We start from the raw sequence: 7,740 nt of genomic DNA, 5'->3' as shown, positions 1-7,740 counted from the left end.
CAGGAGGGAAAACCACCCGAGATACGCGTGGGGCTGCTCGGGAGCCCGCGCCTTCCTCACACCGGGCTGGGTGCTTGCAAAGGTTTTGTTCTACACCTGCCGGTATTTTTATTAAAACCGTCGATGCAGGAAGGTGCCCGAGAGAGAAGATCTTTGGCTAAAGAGAGAGAAAAAGACATCCTCCCCTTTCATTATTTTTTAAAAAAAATGATTGGGTTTTTTTCCTTTTTATATTTTCTGGAGCTGCCTTAGTCAGGCATTTGGCAGATTTCACGTTGCAAAGAAAAAAAAAACCAACAAAAAAAAGTAATTACATTTTTGGAAAACGAACAATAATTACATGATACAATCGGTATAACAGTAAGCGAAACACAGCAGCGGGAGTTAGAAACAATATTCCAGCCGTGGAGATGGGCTCCGTTGCTGACTCAGCGGTTTTGAGTACTCCAAATTATCCTTACATCGGATTTCCGTAGCGTAGTTCAGCTGCAGTCTATTGGCTTTTAAATTAAAATGTATCTCGCTGATTAGGCACATATTAGCACCTAAAAATAAAAAAATAAAAAATAAAAAAAAACAAAAAAGAAAGAAGCAGGTTTCCCAAGGTAAAAAAATAATTCTGACGGATCAGGATATTTCATGAGCCCTGCTTCCCTATTTGTATGGAAAGCAGGGGAGCCTCTACTCCCTGGTTTTATCGATGCCTTCGGCGGGGGCTGGAGGGAGCGGGAGAGGCTCCCTTGCAGCTGAATTGCTGCAGCAGCACCTGTCACCTGGAGAAGCTGTGACTTTGTGCGCCCCACGGCTGTGACTTCACGTTGGGGTGCATTATTCCAACACCGAGTGGTGTTGACATACCTCTCCCCCCTCCCCCCGACTTTCCCACAAATATTTGGGATGATCTCTAGGATGGCAGAAAAGTTGTGCTTGGGTATTTGATTTCTTTTTTTCTAATTAACTATTTTCCCCCTAATTTTTTCCAATTGACTCGCTTTTCTTTTCGTCGAGAGCCCTTAGGATTAGTTGTAAAGATACGAGCGGTTAAGGCAGGAAGGGCTCAAGGCTGGAAAATGCTCTCTCCTCGGAAGGAAATATCAGCCATCCCGCAGAAATAACTGTGCAGAGTGTAGGTCTTAACGTAGATGGAAAGAAATCACAGGGCTGTCGGTGTAACGTGAGGCGTAGGTGAAATTTAGTGTTTGTTCGATCAAACCTTTGTTCTGCTTCCCCTTAACTGCCAAACCGAAAACACAAAAAGACAGAAAAGGAAGAGACAAGAGGGAAAAAAAAAAAAAAAAAAGGCGACTTTGCCCCCAAATGCTAATTCCCACTACTAAAACATGCGTGTCCCAGAGAAAAGTTTTGAGCTGTGCCATTTTCCCTCAGCCCCGGCTCTGCTTTTGGGAGTCCTGAATTCCCAGGGAACAGGCGCGTGAGCTACTGACAACAGCAAGAGCAGCAAATGCGAGGCTCCTCGTCACCTGCTACTTTGAAAACAAGCCCTGTCTATTTTTGGTCAGGCAACCCCAGACAGAAGAGTGGCAACTGAAGCTTTAAACCTTTTGGAAATTCCTTTCCGATTTAAAGAGAGAGCCAGGGGGCTTTCGTCCTCTCCCTGCCGTTGGTTGCGAGGAAGGGCAACAAAAGAGGTAAAATGCCTTCTCCAACTAACTGGCTCGGCGTTTCATATGCATCAAAGGGAAAGCAAGAGCTAATCCGAAAATGACCACTTTAATGTACACGAACCCATGGCTACAGCAGCAGAAGCGAGGGGTGGGTGTGGGTGGGTGGGTTAAACTCTCCGCCACAACAAAACCCTACACTTAATGTCATAATAACAGATATTAAACAAAGGGGAATGAAAGGATCTCACTCTGGTTTTTCTGCATTCTTGAGTCTAATTAAAAATATACAGAAAGGAGACATAGTTTGGGTCAAAATGGCATGAGAGCCGCCTTGTGCCAGCGAAGGGGCTGCAATTATCAGCTTAGAGGCCAGATCCGAGAGGTCTTATTCGCTCCGCACCTCCAGGGGAGCCAAAAGCCGGCACAGGGGTGAGGGTGGGACAGACGTGCGCCCAGCCAGGACTGGAAGGGCTGGGAAGAAGGGGGCTGAGGGGCCTTCGTCCTCTCTTTTCCCCTTCCCCCAAGATAGCAAAGGAGGACTAAAACAAACAGGGCAGAGCCCCACAAGCCTTTTTTTGAAAAATATTTTTTGGAGGCTACTTGGACAGCCCTTCCATTCAAATGGAGCCAGGGTGTTTACTTAGGGTCAGGTTGTGACTCAAAGGTTTCTGCCTTTTGGGGCTGGCGCTGGAGGCTAGGAGGGGAAGCCTGCAGTGAGCAACAAGTGCCCTGCATGACAATACCTCCCCGGGGGAGAAAATACCAGGCACAGAAAGGACCTTCTCCAAAACTGGAGGCCAGAAGCTGGAGCCAGACAAATTCAAATGCGAGATAAAGCACATGCAGGCGATTAACCACTTTGAGTAAGCTGCTGAGGGCGGCAGCCGGTCCTGTTCCTCACTGTATTTTGGCAGAGGAACGGATGTCCACACCGAAGATCCAAGTTTGTGGGCTCAATATAGAGGTAAGGTGGTAGAACAGGACAGCCTGCAGTATGAGAGAGGTCAGATGAAGCCCTCCGAGCCGTGACTCATGAATTACTTCAGGACTTTGTGATTTGGCCCCTTATAAATATCCACAGTGGTGTTTTGCTGGTATGGACGTTTGGCTGCTATTACTGATATTTAACAGCAGGCAAACTATCTTCTCCTTGGCTCATCTGGTAGGCAGCCTCTTTTAATGCTTGTTTCTTCTATTTCCAGAGGAGCCAGGCTTGGCCAAGTGTGAAGAAGACAGGTCTTCTGTGAAGAGTCACCAGCGTCGCTGCTCTCCGTAGACCCTTTTCCATCTTTGCAAGAGACTTTCTCAGTGCCTGCAGGCATCTTGGGCTGCACCCAAGGTATTCCCATCCACCAGCATGGCAAGTGATGGAAGGGGTTCCTTCAGCCAAGGCAGTTGAGGAGACCTACAGTGACTGTACTCCCACCCCAGAGAAGGGACATAACTGGGGTGGAAGTCAAAATGGAGAGAGAGGAGTGCAGTGCTTCTCTTATCCCATGGCAATCATAGAATCGTTTAGGTTGGAAAAGACCTGTAAGATCAAGTCCAACCAACTCCCAATCGCAGGGAGCAAAGTACACCTGAGCTCAATGACCCATTTATCCCCCCTCAGCTGATGGTTGGTCTGATGGACCAATTCAGAGTGCCTCAAGGTATTGAATATATGCTTTGGTGTATAAAGACACAGCGGAGAGCACCCCCCACTCTTGCTACCAGCAGGACACTGGTGGCTTGATGGATCCTTTTTCTCAGGTGTTGGCTGCGCCTTGTCCTCAGAGGCTTCAGCTGCCAAGGCCACCCTGGCCTTAGAGTCTTGTCTTGCAGGGAGAAGGGTCTTTCCGGCTTTGCCTGGGGAGACCTTCCTAACCTGAGGGCCTTTGCAAGAGGCCCAAGACACTTTCCCCCGTAATTGTAGGGTGCTCAGCTCGGGGCTGTACGCGTGGTGCAATTACCGTTTACCAAGACGGTGACTCCTGCTAACCCTGCAGCACAGCTGCCTCACTGGAGCTAAAGGTTAAGTATTAGTTACTGCCCGTAAATCCAAGAGGTCTTCTCCCGGCAACATCGCTAACACTTCTGAGGCTGGTTTTATGATGAGTTTTTGAGGAAAAGCTGTCAGACGGAGGTTTCAGCTCACATCGCTCCTCAGCCTGTAAAATCGTATAGGGGGGTGGAGAAGAATAGCTGATGTTTGAGGGCTTGAGCTGGGCCTCTCCACCTTCCGTTTTCTTTATGGCTCTGGAGTGACACCTACGCAGCGGCGTTTGAAACATTTATGTGATGTTTTCAGCAAACACCTGTGGAGCGATCCCCCTGCCCTTTGCAGGGAGGGCTGGCAGGACTGGAGAGGGAGCGACGCCGCAGCTCATTTTCCCACTCGCAGGTGCAGGCTCGTGCTACTTAATCCGGCCGTGGTCTTTGGCTAGCGCACCCTGGGGGAGCTGAACCCCAGTATTTGGCATGGCAGGGGTGCTCCCCACACACTCCCTGCGATGGACGCTGCTCTGCATCCCTCCAGGGCGTGCAGGCTCTGATTGAAGATATGCTATCAGGTCTCCAAAGGGGAGAAGCCCTACTTCAGGCAGGGCTTCAAGCATCGTGACACCTTGATGGCTTTCTTTGCGGTAGGGTGCCCAAGAGATTTAGGGGCTGAGCGGGAAGCTATGAGGGTGCCCGCAGTGCCCTGCCTGCCTCCTAAAGACAAGCTTTAAGTGAAGCTCACAGCCTAGAACACTGGTTTTTGGAGAAGCTGAGGTGTGTTTCCTCAGTTCCCTTTGCGTGGGGCACAGTGTGCGTGCAGTTCTCAACGGGATGAGTACATTAAAAATAGCAACGGGCAAATGGATCTGAAAATGAAAGCGATTCAGTGCAGTAGCAGCTCTGTGCTCAACAAATTCCTTGAGAGGGTGACTTCAGTAACTACCCTATTGTAACGCCAGTTGGAGCCTCGAGACAAAAACAACAGGAGGCATTTGGATCTAATAACAGAATTATCATCGTCATCATCACCTTAAAAGCAATGGTAAATGAGAGCTGGAAGGAGCTCTGGAGCCCTCAGCACAAGAAGGACATGGAAGTGTTGGAAGTGTTGGAGCAGGTCCAGAGGAGGGCCACAAAAATGATCCGAGGGCTGGAGCACCTCTCCTATGAGGACAGGCTGAGGGAGTTGGGCTTGTTCAGCCTGGAGAAGAGAAGGCTGCGGGGAGACCTGATTGCGGCCTTTCAGTACCTAAAGGGGGGCTATAGGAAAGACGGGGAAAATCTTTTTAGTAGGGCCAGCTGTGACAGGACAAGGGGTAACGGTTTTAAACTAAACCAGGGTAGGTTTAGACTAGATATAAGGAAGAAGTTCTTTACAATGAGGGTGGTGAAACACTGGAACAGGTTGCCCAGAGAGGTAGTGGAGGCCCCATCCCTGGAAACATTCAAGGCCAGGTTGGACGGGGCTCTGAGCAGCCTGATCTAGTTAGCGGTGTCCCTGCTCCTGCAGGGGGGTTGGACTAGATGACCTCTAGGGGTCCCTTCCAACCCAAAACATTCTATGATTCTATGATCTTTCCCAGGCTAACATAATAATCTTCTGGTTCATTTTGCTCAATCTGATTAACATTGTGTCTAATTGCCATGCCGGTTGCAGTTCTATTCCCAGTACTATTTTGAAGCATTTTACTGTTTGTTTTTTTTTTTTGTAAAAATTTGCCCTCATGTGAGTCTTTGCTTGTATATTATTCACTGGGAAGTGTAAATTTTCTCAACCAACATTATACACAATGATTAGTTAGGCCATAAGAGTAAATGCTGACATATTTAGGGCCCAGACTTGTCAATGTTTCACTTTTATTAGTGTGAACGCTCATGGCACGGGTGCATTTTTAGTGGGGCTGCGCATTCACCTCTCAGCCAGCTTGATGGCTTGATGGGTGTGCTGGGATGGGGATGGAGGTGGTGGTGGTGGTGGTGAGACTGGGAACCAGGCGGGCACCTGGGATGCCTACGCTCTCTTCCATTACTTCTGTCATAGGGAATTGGTAAGAGGAGATGGGATCATAGCACAGTGCACAGGTATTGTGCTTTTGTTGTCTGTTTGGGGAGCATAATTGATTATAACTGATTAGCACAGGCTCCTGTACTCAGAGGACCCCCAAAACATGTGGCTGGCTGGTGCAGGTTAAGCTGCAAAATGTGACTTGCAAGCTGTTGACACTTCAGAGAAACAAAAGGTACCACGTCCCTTCCTGTAATCTACAGTTTATTCTTCACATTTTTCCAGAATAGAGGTACTGGGATTAAGAGATTCACTAGTCTGTGCCCAGTTCTGCACTGAGAGCAAGGGGAAACAGCTAGGTGTCTCTCTGCACTTTCAGGTACATCAGTGCTTTAAAAATCTGATCCCTGTGTGTCTATGTCCTTCCCTTAAGATCAGCTTGACTGGCTTGGAAGCAGCTGAAAATTTTACCGAAAATACTCACTGGCCTGTTTCTAAATAGAAGTTAGAAAATAAAGACAAAAAGGGTGCTTTGAGTCTATGCTATTCAAGCTTACATTTGCCAGGGGAGCATCCAGTAATAGTGGATGGAGAGCTGGATCCTGCAGGTGATGATACGTGGGACAGTCTGCACCCCTTGAGTTCAGGGGGCCTTCTCACTTTAGGAAAGCTGCTCCCAGGCCTCGGCATTTGGAGATGTGGACAAAGAGGTTGAGCTGCATCGTGCCATCCCTCGCACCCTTACCAACAGATCCTTCTCTTCCGGTTTTACCGGTAAAATTCATGAGAAGGAAAAATTCGCAAGGAAAGAAAGCAAACCCCACAACCCTGCTTATAAGTAACGCCAAGGTTTGGAAGCAAAATGACGGGGAAGTCACATTTTGAGCTGTGCCTGTGTCCTGGGTTCACCCCGTTGAGCCAGAAAGCAGTACTGTCACTTCAGATTCCTTCCTTGCTGTTGCCCTGGCAGTGTCCAGGGCAGGAATGGTTGCATGCATCTACTGCTGTGTTTCTTCCGTGGCTGTGTCACGTTTCTCTGGCTGCTCCTCAAAGGGGTTTTTTGTCCCCAAACTCGATGGCCTCCCCCAGACCCAATCTCTGGTATTCGATATGAATCTTGCTGGCAGAACGCATCCTGGCGGCCTTTTCCGTAGGGTCCTCTTGAGTGATGGACAGACCTGTGGCTCCTCAACCGTTGCCCTTCGTCCTGTCCCTAAGGACTTCCTGTGAACTTCCACAAAAGGGCTCTGAACGTAGCTGAGCAGCATGATATGTCTTGGCATCCCTGCCTAGGCCTCTTCAAAATGCGCTTCCCCTTGTTCATAGCAATCAGGCCATTTCCGATGATGGTTCAGCAATGCCTCCCAGGCAAGTGAGGGCATGATCAGTCCTTCTTCTCCAAATTTTGTTCCGAGTGAGTCAGATAAGTCAGCTAGGCAAGGAGAGGCTCTGCAAGTCAGGGGAGAGCGGTGGCTTGCAGTGTTTACGTGCCCCTCACAGCCCTGCTTCTGGAAAATTGCTTCTGGAGCCTCCATGCTGCTGGGGTGCAGGGGGGTATTGCCAACACACCAGCACCTGGGGCCGTAACTGGTGGAGTGTAAGGTGGCCAAGCTCCATAATTGCTCCTGTTTCCTTTCCTGTGTGTCTCCTGGGAAATTAGCTAGATGGCCCCATTAATGTCCCTGGGGAAGTCTCACTACCAGGAGACTTTGCTACTTTTTGGTTTTACCTAAAATTGGTTGTAGAGTGGGTGATACAAATATCTGTCCTCTTCTAAACACATCTATCTACATCTCTCCGTGTTGGTCTAGGGTTGTATTCTGGTGTCCTTGGCCCTAGGACTTTTGACATCTTGGGGCTAGGAGATTGGCAGGCTCTGAATTTAGTGATTTTTGCGGGTCTCTTGACTGTGAAAGTAGAGCTGTTGTTGCATCTAGCTGTACCTTCTGCAACCAGTATCGATACCTGGAGGTACAGTGATATGTTAGTAACAGTATGACGAAATCCAGAAGTGATTCTGGATTCCTCTGACAATTATCATGAAGCGGCCACCAAGGTAAGAAGGAATTTTTATTCTAAAAAAGTAATTTCTCTTTCCATTGTTGCTTGGTGTTTCAATCAAGCCACTAA

The sequence above is a fragment of the Egretta garzetta genome, unplaced genomic scaffold (assembly GCF_000687185.1).
Source record: "Egretta garzetta isolate BGI_Z169 unplaced genomic scaffold, ASM68718v1 scaffold246, whole genome shotgun sequence".
Lineage (NCBI taxonomy): Eukaryota > Metazoa > Chordata > Aves > Pelecaniformes > Ardeidae > Egretta > Egretta garzetta.
The sequence above is the reverse complement of the archived record's forward strand: the minus strand, read 5'-3'. Positions refer to the sequence as shown.